We start from the raw sequence: 15,475 nt of genomic DNA, 5'->3' as shown, positions 1-15,475 counted from the left end.
TTTAAAAAAAGTTGTCAAAATAATTGCTCCTTGATAATATCTACCAGAAGCATTTATGCTCTCATACACAAGTTAATATAAGCCATCGGGAGGCTGGAGTGCCATCGCATCCGTGGTATTGCGGAGAACCACACAGCAAAGCGAGCAGTGCGTGTAGTTAGCCCAAGAATAAAGTCACATAACATAAAATAAAGCTTTCTATAGACTACAAGTAAGAGGCAGCATGCATTTTCTCAGATTCAATCCAATTACTTTATTGTCTCAAGATTTTTTTTTTAAGTTTCGTCTCCTTATAAATGTTTTCTCAGAGTCATTTGGTAGAAGCATATTTATGTTCACTTTCATCCAACACAGGCTGCAAATATGCCCCTCACTTGACCCACTCTATTAATTTTGAAATGCCTAAAGCTAAAAGTGACAGAGGAAGAAAGCCCTTCTGTGTTGAAGCTCCAGCTGCTGCAATAAGGTACCTGCTTCAGTAAAAAAGGCACGGACACATTACTTCTCTTTCAGGAAATGTTAAGCTTTCCTTAGAAAGGAAAAAAAAATGTTTTAGAATAAAACAAAGGAAACTAATTTCCCTGTGTTTGAGATGTGAGGTCTGCCGATGCTTCACCTGTCCTCTATTTTTGTGTACACAGTTATATTACCATAAATGTTGGTCTTAGGATTCTTACTCATACTAGAAATTTTTGTAATTTATTGTCCTAACATATGTCTGCTGATAAACCTTCATTTCATTCAGAGCTGCACGTATTTCCCCTGGGAACCACTGTCCTTACCCTAAAGAACTGAGTAAAGATTTGAATGGCTACCATATTTCGTAATTACTATTAACACACACAAGGTCTAGAGAGATATATTTTTCCTAACTCTAATCCTGATATTCAGGTTCTGTTTTTCACTTTCTCCTGTGCCCTGTAGAATACTGCTCTCAAAAACCAAATCACTGGCCCTACGACATTTGCTGCAATTCTGATATTTCATATTGTACAGTGATCAAGAAATAGAGCCTTAACAAAGCTCGTCCAAATGAAGTTTATCCAAAGCAAGGACAGTCCTATCACCAGGCTCAGCAGGTGTTTGTGCACCAGGTGTTATTTGCTTTCTATTTTCCCAAGGTATCAATTCCTGTCAACCTTTCCACCACTGCAGTTTATTGTTTTGGATCTTAAAGATATTTGGGATTCCCAGAGCCCCTATTAAAAGAAATATTCAGGAGCTCCCCGCTCCGACATGATACTCTCATATCAATACTCTTTCATTCCCCCAATTCTAGATACAGTGCTAGATATTGTTCATGACTTAGCAAAGAATCATAGTCAAGCACAAAAATCATTGTCCTGAATTTGAGGAAGAATGGAGGAACTGCAGAAGGGAAATAAGGGCTTTGAAAAAGAAGTACATATGTGTTAAAGAGTTTTACCAGCATGGACACAGCACTTTAATCTCTATACCTCCCGTTTTGGCTTTGTTAAATCCAAATCTTCCACAGGCTCCAGAATTTCAGCACAAGGGCACATCTGATCAGAAGACTTCTCTGGGCAGTTCACTAAGTCTCCTTTGCCTGCAATGTGTTTCCCACAGCGGGTTTGGAGGGGCAGTCAGTCCCATGAGACGCTGTTTAACGAAGTGTCTCAATGGTCTGGAAACTATGGGGAAGACCGAAAGCTCACGTGAGCCTTTTAATGACGCTGCCAAATCCTGCTGAAAAAGACCCTGTTTAAAATGCGTTTAACAGAGCTTCCTAGGATTATTTGATTAGAGAGCCCTTGTATCAAGTAACGAGCAGTGAGAAGGGTTTGGGAGACTCTGCCCTTCAGGTAAAAGGGCAAGTGATTTAGCAGGCAGCTGGAGCCCTGCCCTCCCCCCTCCCCTCCATCCCCCTCTGACTTGAACTTTGCACTTTACCCTTCAGCGACACTGAATTGCATCCTCTGACCACACCAGCAGCTGGGCTGCACTGCCAATGCAGTTTCTACCTGGCATTCTCGTCCTCCACATCCAGTGCCTGCCCCTCCTGTTTAAAGGCTCACCTCACCTGGCTTAGGTGGCCTCCTTTGCTCTTCCAGAAAAGCTCTGGAGCAAGACCTCAGACTTGTGTTTGAATCTTGGCTCCGCCATGTGGTTACTGTGTGATTTAGGGCAGGCCACTTGGCAGCGTCGTCCCTCCACGCCTTCACCTACAAAATGAGGGTCAGAAACACGGGCTTCCCTGGTGGCGCAGTGGTTGAGAGTCCGCCTGCGGATGCAGGGGACACGGGTTCGTTCCCTGATCCGGGAAGATCCCACATGCCGCGGAGTGGCTGGGCCCGTGAGCCATGGCCGCTGAGCCTGCGCGTCCAGAGCCTGTGCTCCACAACGGGAGAGACCACAGCAGTGAGAGGCCCGCGTACCGCAAAAAACAAACAAACAAAAAACAGTACCTACCTCTTGGGGTTTCATAGAGGGTTGAATTATTGACACATGTGAAGAGCTTAGGGTGGTGCCTGTCACATGGTCATCATTCAATGATTGTCAGGAATGCTGTGATTTCCCTGTGCCACTGTACACTGTATCACAATCATCACGTTTTCTCATTACTATTGCTTTATGCCTCTATATTCACCATCAAATTATATTCAGCTTGAGGCTGTAGATTATTCATTTTGCCCATCCTTAGTGTCTAGTACATAGTAGGCATTCAATAAAGATTGAATAATGAATTTATCTAATAAAAATTGTTCAGATTTAATGAAGTGTATTGCACCTGTGGTCCAGGTAAACTTAAAATATCTCCCGATGCCAGAACATCTCACCTAGTAATGCTATGGTTGGCTATCTGTTTACAATTTGCTTATAATAATGCTAATACTGTAGGACGTGTTCAGTCCATGAGCATCTGTTTTAGTGCGAATATGAGGAAGCTGATTTTGTTGTCACAAATTGCTGGAGGAGATAAAAAAATGTAGGAGACAATTTCTCTAGTCTCTTTCATCTGAAAAAGTCTGTGGTCCTATGATTGATGAGCCAGCAGATTAGAAAACTGGGGAACGGTCAGTGTCATTCTGTAGATGTCCTTCAACTTCACGATAAGACCATAGCAGTGATGATTGCCTTTTATTTATTTGCTCCTTTTAATTGTAAGAAATAACGTTGTAAAAGAAAAAGGACAAGTAATAAAATACATGTGTTTAGTCCTATGTAGCTCTTTGGCCTTAAAGTATTGTATCAAATTGTTTTTCAGTTGGTCATTTCTTCATTAGATTTTTTCAGCTTTAGGGAGGTATAATTGACAAATAAAATTGTATATATTTAAGGTGTACAGTGTGATGATTTCACGTATGTATAGTTTGTGAAATGATTACCACCATCAGGTTAATTAACACATCTATCAACTCTCACAGTTAACATTTTTTTTGTGTGTGGTGAGAATGCTTAAGTTCGACTTTCTTAGCAAATTTCAAGCACACAGCACATTGTTATTAACTATAGTCACTATGTATTTTTTTTATTAGATCCCTAAAGCTTATTCTCTAACACCTGAAGGCTTGTACCCTTTGACTAGTATCACCCTATCTTGCCCAAACTCCAGTCCCTGGTAATCATCATTCATTCTCTGTTTCTATGAGTTTGACTTTTTTTTTTAGATTCCACATATAAGTGAGATCATATAGTATATGTCTTTCCCTGGCTATCTTCACTTAGCATAAAGTCCTCTGGTTTCATCCACGTTGTTGCAAATGACCGGATTCCCTTCTTTCTTATGACCGCATCATATTCCATCTTCTTTATCCGTTCATACATCAATGGACATTTAGGTAGTTTCCATATCATGGCTATTGTGATAATGCAGCAATAAACATGGGACTGCAGATATCTTCTTGAGATGTTGATTATGTTTCTTTAAATATATACCCAGAGTGGGATTGCTGGATCAACTGGCAGTTCTATTTTTAATTTTTGAGGACCTTCCATACGATTTTCCATAATGGCTGTCCAAAGTAACCTTCCTACCAACAGCATACAAAGGTTTACAAGGGTTCCTTTTTCTAAGAATCCTTGCCAATACTTTTCTGTTTTACTAAGCTTTATTTCAAATATATTGCATGGTATTAGTATAGTATACATTTTTAATTGAAGCAGAGTTGATTTACAATGTTGGGTGAGTTTAAGGTGTACAACACAGTGATTCAATTCTATCTATCTATCTATCATCTATCTATCATCTATCATCTATCTTTCAGATTCAAAAGAATCTGAAAAAGAATATATATATATTTTCAGATTGTTTTCCCTTATATGTTGTTACAAAATACTGAGTATAGTTCCTTGGCTATAGTAGGTCCTTGTTAGTTATCTATTTTATATATAGTAGTGTGTATATGTTAAGCCCAAACTCCCAGTTTATCCCTTCCCCTTTCCTTTCCCCATTGGTAACCATAAGTTTGTTTTCTAAGTCTGTTAGTCTATTTCTGTTTTGTAAATAAGTTCACTTGTATCTTTTTTTTTTTCCTTTTCTGCTTTAGATTCCACATACAAGTGATATCATATATTTGTCTTTCTCTGGCTTACTTCACTTCATATGATAATCTCTAGGTCCATCCATGTTGCTGCAAAAGGCATTATTTCATTCTTTTTATAGCTGAGTAGTTTTCCATTATATATATATATATATATCACATCTTCTTTATCCATTCATCTGTTGATGGGCATTTAGGTTGTTTCCATGTCTTGGCTATTGTAAACAGTGCTGCAGTGAATATGGGGATGCATGTATCTTTTCGAATTATGGTTTTCCTCAGATATAGTCCCAGGAGTGGGATTGCAGAATCATATGGTAATTCTATTTTTAATTTTTAAGGAACCTCCATACTGTTTTCCATAGTGGCTGTACCAATTGATATTCCCACCAACAGTGTAGGAGGGTTCCCTTTTCTCCACATCCTCGCCAGCATTTATTGTTTGTAGACTTTTTAATAATAGCCATTCTGACTGGAGTGAGGTGATACCTCATTGTAGTTTTGATATGTATTTCTCTAATGATTAGGGATGTTGAGAATTTTTTCATGTGCCTGTTCGCCATCTGTATGTCTTCTTTGAAGAAATGTCTATTTAGATCTTCTGCCCGTTTTTTGATCTGGTTATTTGTTGGTTTGTTTTGATATGGAGCTGTGTGAGCTGTTTTTATATCTTGGAAATTAACTCCTTGTCAGTCACATCATTTGCAAATATTTTCACCCATTCTGTAAATTGTCTTTTCATTGTGCTTATGGTTTCCTTTGCAGTGCAAAAGGCTTTTTTTTATATCAAATTTTAATTTTTATTCATTTATATTTTTAAGTTTGTTTTTGGCTGCATTGGGTCTTCGATGCTGCATGTGAGCTTTCTCTAGTTGCGGCAAGCAGGAACTACTCTTCGCTGCGGTGCGTGGGCTTCTCATTGTGGTGGCTTCTCTTGTTGCAGAACACGAGCTCTAGGCACGCAAGCTTCATTATTTGTGGCTCTCAGGCTCTAGTTGTGGCTTGCAGGCTCAGTAGTTGTGGTGCATGGGCTTAGTTGCTCCACAACATGTGGGATCTTCTGGGACCAGAGCTTGAACCCATGTTCCCTGGATTGGCAGGAGGATTCTTAACCACTGTGCCACCAGGGAAGTCCCACAAAAGCTTTTAAGTTTAACTAGGTCCCACTTGTTTATTTTTGTTTTTATTTCCATTACTCTAAGAGACATAGCCAAAAAGATATTGCTGTGGTTTATGTCAAAGGGTGTTCTGCCTATGTTTTCCTCTAGGAGTTTTATAGTATCTGGTCTTACATTTAAGTCTTTAATCCATTTTGAGTTTATTTTTGTATATGGTGTTAGAGAATGTTCTAATTTCATTCTTTTACATGTAGCTGTCCAGTTTTGCCAGCACCACTTATTATTGCCTCCTTTGTAATAGACTAATTGACCATTGGTGCCTGGGCTTATTTCTGGGCTTTCCATCCTTTTCCACTGATCTATATGTATGTTTTTGTGCCAGTACCATACTGTTTTGATGACTGTAGCTTTGGAGTATAGTCTGAAGTCAGGGAGCCTGATTCCTCCAGCTCCATTTTTCTTTCTCAAGATTACTTTGGCTATACAGGGACTTTTGTGTTTTCATACAAATTTGAAAATTTTTTTGTTCTAATTCTGTGAAAAATGCCATTGGTAATTTGATAGGGACTGCAGTGAATCTGTAGATTGCTTTGGGTAGTGTAGTCATTTTCACAATGTTGATTCTTCCAATCCAAGAACACGGTATATCTCTCCGTTTGTATCATCTTTAATTTCTTTCATCAATACAAGCAAGGTCAGCTTGAAGCCTGAGAAGGACCACGATTCTATGGCTGCATCATGATGGTGTCAGTGGGCTCCTGTCTCCCTTCTTCCACTAATTCACATTGCCATCCATTTTCCTTTCTTCTATAAGATAAAGGGTCTTTGAGGATCACTTTAAGTGTACTTACTTTCATGCTCAAAAGCTAAGAATACTGTCATTGGCGCCCTATCAAAACATGCTATCGCTGACGTTTGAAACTCCTCAGTTTAGGTGTTGTACTCATTGATTCCCTGCAGGTCCTCTGTGTTCTCACCAAACAGCACCAAATGGCACTGCTCGCCATTCTCTGCACATGCCCACCGTGACCGTCTCTGCTCTGCCCAGGCTGTGCCCATAGCAAGTGGCACCCTCACTGTTCTACCTCCCCCCAAGAAAAGCCTGCCTGCTCTCAGACCCTGCAGGTTGTTAGATGGATGAAATCTACTTTGATCACAGTTTCAATGATTCTTGGTAGTTTTAAACTGAAAAGTTCATAAATGTCTCCTAGGCCATCCCCACTTCATCTTAAGGATGACATAACTGATGGTCAGACCCTAAAAGATTTTTAAAATGGTTCCCCTCTCCTAAATCCCAAAGTACTTTTAGGACACTCACTAAACTGACTGAAGACACTTGTGCACATTTCTTAGCTCATGGTATGGACTGAATTGTGTCCCACCAAAATTCATATGTTGAAACCCTAACCCGCAATGTGACTGTATTTGGAGATGAGGTCCCTAAAGAGGTAGTTAAGGTTAAATGAGGTCATCAGGGTGGAGTTCTACTCCAATAGGACTGGTGTCTTTATAAGAAGAGGAAGAGATACAATAGCTTGCACACAGAGGAAAGACTGTTTGAGGACACGGTGAGAAGGACACAGAGAGAAATTGGCATTGCTGATACCTTGAGTTTAGACTTCAAGCTTGAAGAACTGTAAGAGAATAAATTTCTCTGTCTAAGCCATTCAGTATGGTATTTTGTTACGGTAACCCAAACAGACTAATACAGCTCTCCTATGAAATTAAAAGCTTCTTAAGTTATATGGTCTTTGACTCTCCCAGAGTTCCAGGGGGTGTGGCTTAATAAATATTTGTACTTTAATAGAATTTTATCAGTGATGAATATTTCTACACACACACACACACACACACACACACACACACACACACAATTTCAAGCCACCCCGTAAGTCATATTTTTTATCCTTTCTTTCCTTCAAAATACTGCTTACTCATAATCACGTTATTTGGAAAAAATTATCCATTAAATTAGAAATATGTCTTTCAAAATAGGAATATCAATATTTCTAGGTGAATTTCATCTCCACTTATGCTTTATAAGTAGGTGTAGGTGCCCCACAGAGTGCCACGTTTGTCCAGATAATGAATAAATATAAATATTATTTGACTATAAATATAATATGAACCTTTTGGCAATCAGTCTCATTGTGGAGCTATTTGTTTTATCAAGTCTTATTTCCACGACAAAAAATGTAAAACTGGTACAGTTTCAAATAGGGCAGACAGACACAATTTGTCATAGATTAAAATGTACTTATATTATTGCCAAATGGATTATCATTGAAGAAGAAGTGATTGAGTGAAGTAATTTAGAAGTAGTCTGGCTATTTAAAATAAATCTGAGAACTTTATGACCTATTGTTTTATTCTTCAAAAAAAAACACCATATGTAAAGTTAACAAAAAAATAATCAAGAATTTTAAAAGGAAACAAATATCCTCAGTCAAGTCCACCACTCTTTAGCTATCAACCACCAAAATATTTCTTATTACATTCATTGCTCAGATCATATTTATTTTCTAAGTGAATGGGACTATAGGGCTTGTGATCACAGTTTTAGGACCTGAAATACCATGACCAATAGCATGTGTAACATATTTCTTTGGAGTCTGAAGATTTTCTGCATCCCTTGTTTACTCCCCTGTTGCTCTTTCATAAATGTATGGTCCGTGGCTATTCTGAAGCATACTCACTGATGTGAAGTGTGTTGGGGGAAGAATAGACTCATTTTATTTAGTAATTTTCATAAGGCAAACAGCTTTCTGAGGTAAGCAGACGTGGTAAATGACCAAGCTGGACTAGTTTTCCAATGGTAAGAAATCCATGTATTCTTATTATTTCAACAATCCAAACCAACTCTTTACAAAAAAATTGAAGGTAATATTTTAAAGACAGTTTTGTCTTTTTATATACACTGTGCCCTTTCTCAATGTTATAAAATATCCTCATATTGACTTACTATACATTGATTTTAATAGATATTCTCTACAGAGCAATATGAATATCATTGGCAACTGTATAATACAATTTCCTTCCCCTGAAATGCTATAGAAAACTGCACATTTTATACTGACATGCACCCCATCAATAATAGAGTATTTATATCTTATTTGTAGCTATTGATCACAACAGCATAATGAAAAATTGATTGCAACGAAGTGCACAATTTCTTAAGTATAAATTTCAATGTCAAATTATTTTTATCTATGCTTCCCAATTATACCTGAAACCTGTACATTTATATATGTTTGCTTCAACAAAACTCAACCACAATAAACTTGATATGACAAGAATCTACTGAGTCAATAGAAACCAGGTTTCTCTCACTAAAATATGATTCCAAAATTAAATACCCTAATTTCATGCTAGTTTCATTTCTTCATTATAAAGAGAGTTAACATCTTGATATATAGAATCATGTTCCTAGGCAATTTAACAATTTGAAATGAGGTCTGAAGTCTTCTGGGGATACAAACACACACACACACACACACACACACACACACACACACACACACACAGAAAAAATATGCACCCGAAATTCATGTACTCATTTGGTAGTCCACATGACACCATAAATGAGGTGCCTGCTCTTTGTTATCTCTTGAGACCTTATTATTTTAGAGGAAACATTCTGCTAGGAAAATCTACAGGTATAAGTTCTGACAAAATGTAAGAAGGGCATCATTGCTGCTCCTCAGTGGTGATCCCCAAGTCCAATACCACAGATGTAGAATGAATTACTTCACAATCCACAAACCTAAACAAAATCAACAAACTTTCTACCCATAGTGAATAACACCTGTATTATCCTCCAGGAAGCAAAGGGTCCAGAAAATGAGAAAAACTCATTTCTTAAACTAATTTGTCCCTTTTATGCTATTTTAAATCAAAACCATTGATTAAAAAGTTTTCAGAGTTTGTCTCTGAGATAGGTAAATTTAAAAACATATATTACTTAATGAGATGCATTGATACAAAGAAAATACAAAACATACATGTTCTTCTGACAAACACTTTTCTAGCACTTATATCTAATTGTATGGTGATGTGTTCTTCAAAGATGAAAATCAGTCTCACTCACACTCACTGATAATTCAGTCTGTGAAATAATTTTGCCCTTTCAACTTTTTCCAAAGAGTTTACAACCATCTTGAATCAATGACAGCTATTTTTCAGAACTTGTGGAGGGCTATAGCATTCCCTTTTTTTAAAACAAATTTATTGAGATCTAATTCATGTATCATAAAATACATCTATTTATATTGTACAAGTCCATGGTTTTTAGTATATTCAGAGGATTTTGTACCTATCACCATAAATTTTAGAACATTTTCATCATCCTTAAAAGAACATCCCCTACTCATATCCAGTCACTCCCCCTTCTTCCCTATGAACTATTAAACTACCTTCTGTCTCTGTGGATTTGCCTATTCTGGACATTAATTTATATAGGTTTATACAATGCATGACTCTTTGTGTCTGGGTTCTTTCATTAGCTTAATATTTTTAAGTTTCGTCCGTGTTATAGCATGTATCAATACTGCATTCTTTTCCGTGGAAGAATATTCCTCCTTTGTATGGCTGTGCTACATTTTGTTTATCCACCTACCAGCTGATGAACATTTGGGGTTTCTACGTTTTGGCTGTTAGGAATAGTGCTGCTATGAGCATTAATATCAGTATTTATGAGGACATAATTTCCACTTCTCTTGGGTATTTATCTAGGAATGGAATTGCTGGGTCACATGTTAACTCTATATTTAAATTTGTAGGAACTACAAACTGTTTTCCAAGTTGCTGCACTATTTTACATCCCCATCAGCAAAGTATGAGGGTTCTAATTCGCCACGTTCCTAACAATGGTTGTTATTGTCTTTATTTTTTGACAGTAGCCATGTTAAGTCAGCGTGAAGTTAAATATTGTGATTTTGATTTGTATTTCCCTAATGATGAATAATGGTGACCATCTTTTCATGGGCTCTTGGCCATTCGTGTGTCTTCTTTGGAAAATGTTTATTCCAAACCTTTTCCATTATTAAATGGCATTATGTATCTTTTTATTGTAGAGTTGTAAGAATTCTTCATATATTCTGGATACAATTCCCTTCTTATCAGATTTATGATTTTCAAATATTTTCTCCCACTCTATTCCGTTTTTATTTTTTCAGCCAAGTTTTCAAGTGTCTACAATTGAAAATTCTACCAATGACAGCAGTAAACAAATATGATGAACTCATACCAAACAGAGACGAATCCTCCCTCTGTGGGGTAGAGGTGACTGCAGTGGGGTTTCAGATGATGTAACATGGAAGCACAGCCTGTACTGATACCAGTTTATTTCCTGTTGTACTCTCCCCATTTTCAATTTACTTAGCAAAAGCTTCAGAAAACTGTCAAGTGTCAAAGTCAGTTGCATGTCGACAAAAATCTGTGAAAGGGCGTAAGTAAATGAATAGTAGAGAAAAATGTGCAGTATTAAAAACAAGGATCTTTAGGAGGAGGCTGAAGTGCTATAGCAACTGAGTATGAGAAAACTAGCAGACTTGACTGAGGGGAAGTTATAATTGTAACACGTCGTTATTGACAGATGGGGATCCAGAAGGGAGCTTGGAGTCAAAACAGAGCACTAAACACAGGAATAATTCGTGAACGAGTGGATGAGATCAAATGCATGTTTATAAAAGGAATTATTTTATAAGAGCATCTAAATCGAGTTTCCTTGGTGGAGAAGGGTTCAAAGCAACACTAATTTTCATTCTCTTAATTTTTCTTTGGCTGATCTTGATGGTCCAGTTGAGGGCAGCCACACTTTATACTGCTTGGTGGTGCACTGCTCTCTGCAAAAATGACTATTCCACTGTGGAAGAGGCAAAACGAATCAAGAACTCAGTACATGCACGTTTGGAGTTGTAATCTCATCACTCACTCATTCATTCATTTCCTAGGTGCCTTATAAGTAACCTTACATTTCTGGAACTTTGCTAAATGCTGGGGATAAAATACTAAGCAAGTCATAAACCACACCCTCTAGCAGTTTATAGTTTAGTAAGGGAGAGGACAAATAAAAACATAATTTCATGTAGCAAAATGTCATCTCCCCAATGACACAACCCTGATCTTTTCTGGAGTCCAGAGATGCTAGGCCTCAGGAAGTCATGAGTCAGTCTGATTCTCTAACAGAAGTATTTGAGGAACACAAGGAAGGAGAAAAGAAGAATGTCTCCCTTGCAGGTATGATGCACATGTCTCCCCATGATGGCTCTCCCGATTCTTCTTGCAAATAAACAAAACTTGTGCACTCAGAGACTTGGTGAGGAAGCCTGCACACGTGTTGAGCAGAGGCGTGGGGAGGAAAATACCTTATCCTTATTACTATGGCTCCTTCATTTTCCATGGTATCAAAGAAAGAGCTCAGACCCTGAAGCCAAATTGCTTTGGTTTAAATCTCGACTCTGCCATTTAGCGGATGTAAGACCTTCAGCAAGTTACTAAATTCCTCTGTGCCTTAACATTCTAATTTGTAAAAGGGGGATAAAAATATTACCTAGATGACAATGCTATCGTGGGTGTTGTATGTGAATAAACATGTACAGTTTGGGGGGCCAATACCTGGATTATAGAAAGCACTCAAAAGATTTTATGCATAATCAGATTGAGGAACTTGACTAAGAGTTTTTCCAAGAACAGCCTAACTGGCTTCTATGATGAAACTTGTGTGTCTGTGTGTTTTGGGGTGGGGGGCAGGTGTAGGGTGACAAGATGGGGACCAGGGACCAGGAGACTCTTTCTTTTTTTTTTTTGCGGTACGTGGGCCTCTCACTGTTGTGGCCTCTCCCGCTGCGGAGCACAGGCTCCGGACACGCAGGCTCAGCGGCCATGGCTCACGGGCCCAGCCGCTCCGCGGCATGTGGGATCCTCCCGGACCGGGGCACGAACCCGTGTCGCCTGCATCGGCAGGCGGACTCTCAACCACTGCGCCACCAGGGAAGCCCGAGACTCTTTCTTTATGGACTTTTATTGCATAGCTGGTGAGGAGGAAACTTCACCACCAGTAACCTTAGGAAGAGGGCATCTGTGTTTCCTGGAGGGGTTGCCAAGAGGACATTTGTAGAGGAGCTGTTTTCCTTCTTTCGTTCCACGAAAATGTCTTGACAGCCTATTCTGTGTCTCATTACTGTGTTTTCCTTCTTCATGAAACTTATGCTTATCTGGAATGATCTTACTAGTTTCGCTGTGTATTGTCTGTCTTCCCACGAGAGAATTTAAACTCTGTGAGTGCAGCAGTGCAGGGTTCCATCCCCAGGGCCTGTCTCCATGCATGGCACACCATAGGTGGGCGATAAATATTTTCTGAATGAATGAATTCCCAATAATATGCCGGTGTTGGCGTGCTCACAATCAGCTCACCTTCTGGAAGGGAAGGGGATATGGGAATATGGACCCCCAGCTCAAGATTCGATTAGGGAAACCCAGCATGTTCCTACCCTCTCAGGGGAGACAAGCTGTGTCAGTCACCCAAGAGTTTAATACTCTACTCACTGAACACAATATTTCTGTTTTGTTTTGTTTTTCTTGGATAGACTCATGTAACATCTGGGCCCATACAGAGGAAAGCTATGTTATACTAGGAAAGTGTATAACTCAGATGTTTGGATTCTGTGTGTTTCAGTTTGAATATGCCTCTCCTTCTATGGGGGTGATAGGCTTAGAGCTAACTGCACTTACTAGAAAATTGACTTTACTACCCGATGACTCAGTTCACGTTGGCATTCCAATATCCAAGTGTTTTCCTTAACTTCTCTTCCGAAAAAGAAAAGAGCAAAAATGTCAAAACAAGGAACTTTCTCATAAGACTCTTTCCCATCTAGATTTTTCAGGTTGAAAATGGTTAGGAATTGGCTTTTCTTCTACTTTTAAAAGCATTTCCAATTTCTAGATCACTCAAAACAAGAAAATACTGAAATATTTTACATATGTTTGAAAGGCCGGCAGAAGCTGAATTTAAATTGGGTTTAGATACTTCACATAAGTGGAATCGTACACCTATATGTCCTTCCATGAATGGCTTATTTCACTTAGCATAATGTCCTCAAGGTTCATCCATGTTGTGGAATAGAACAGGATTTCCTTCTTTTCTAAGACTGGGTAATATTTCTTACTATGTATATGCCACATTTTCTTTTTAATTTAAAAAATTTTATTGGAATATTGTTGCCTTCCAACATTGTGTTGGTTTCTGCTGTACAGCAAAGTGATTCTTTATCCACTCATCTGTCAATAGGCGTTAAGTTTGTTTCTATATCTTGGCTACTGTAAATGATGCTGTAACTTGGAGAGTAGAATGGTGGTTGCCAGGGTCTGGGAGCAGGAAGAAATGGAGAGATGTAGTGCATGCTTATTATTATTATTATTATTTTTTGGCTCCACCATATGGCATGCGGAATCTTAGTCCCCTGACCAGGATGGAACCCGTGCCCCCTGCAGTGGAAGCCTAGAGTCCTAACCACTGGACCGCCAGGGAAGTCCCGAGATGTAGTTCAATGGATATCAAGGTTCCATTATGCAAGATAAATAAGTTCCAGAGAGGTGCCCTAAACATCCAGCCTCTAGTTAACAACACTGAACCATACATTTAAAAAATTTTTGAAGGTAGATCTTATGTTAAGTGTTCTTAACCACAATAAAAAAAATTAAGCAAAAATACAATTTGGTGTTTAGATTACTCTGAAAATTTTAGCAGGTTTCTCTCTTTGATCAAGTTCTCACTTTTTTTTTTTATGAGTAGTAATTGCTCAAAAAAAAAAAAAAAAAAAAAGAGGAAACTAAGTGCCAGGCATTGTCCTAAACAGTTCCAATGTACTTTTACAATCATGGGAGGCAGATGATACTGTCATCCCTATTTTACGGATGTGGAAACTAAGTCAAAAGATTAAATAAACTGCCCAAGATCATATAGCTAGTAGAGTGGTGTAGCTGGAATTTAAACTTGGGTTGTCTTACTATGAAATAGGTGTTCCTCTGCACAACACAATAAGGTTTCTTTCTTTCTTTTTTTTTTTTCTTACACCATTTACTGACTTAAAGGATCTTTTTCTAATCGTTGGCCTCCATTCTCTATTTTGTTTTATCTTTTCAACTATGGCTATTTAAAATTAGACCAAATGCTGTGGAACTTGAAAATTAGGCTACTCGGCAACAGTTTATGTGAGAATATCTGTCCAAACTGTCCTTCCTCTTTCATCCCAATCCCCATGGGCTTTCCCAGCTTCCCAGAAGTTCTTCCTGTATCCAGTCTCTTCCTCCCAGCAGCCTCCTCAGATTCTCTTAAAGTATCGAGAGGAGAGCTGGCTCCATCAAACCTCAACCCCAAATCCCTGCAACAGCGGGGACAGGGCTATTCCTCTCACTGTTGCCACCCAGACTGTTGAGTGACACCTTGCTATAAATCCTACTAGGACTTTCTTTCCCTAAATTTCCAAAGTTTCAATCAAAACATATAACAATGTCCAACTTTGTCCTTTTGGAAATTTCAGCTGTTCTGCCAGAATCCTAGATATCTGGTAGACTGTCTACTTCTTTTAACTCAGGAACTTCCTCTGGAGAATATTTCAGCTACTTTTGAACCTTTTTTCCCTTCTCCTTGACTTCTTTTCCCTGACAAGTTTCTGTCCTAGATTTCATCAAACGAGCACACAATGATAAGCTTTCTCATGACATAAACGAAAAGGAGCTGTGTATCTGAATCACACTTTTTATAATTTGGGGGACATTTCTACTCTGCTAAAATAGGGTCTTCTCTTTGTAAGCCCCCTCCTAAGAGCTGTACAGCTGATGGGAATCGTTCTGCTT

The sequence above is a fragment of the Tursiops truncatus genome, chromosome 14 (genome assembly GCF_011762595.2).
Source record: "Tursiops truncatus isolate mTurTru1 chromosome 14, mTurTru1.mat.Y, whole genome shotgun sequence".
NCBI classification, from domain to species: domain Eukaryota; kingdom Metazoa; phylum Chordata; class Mammalia; order Artiodactyla; family Delphinidae; genus Tursiops; species Tursiops truncatus.
This window is presented reverse-complemented; position numbering follows the sequence as displayed.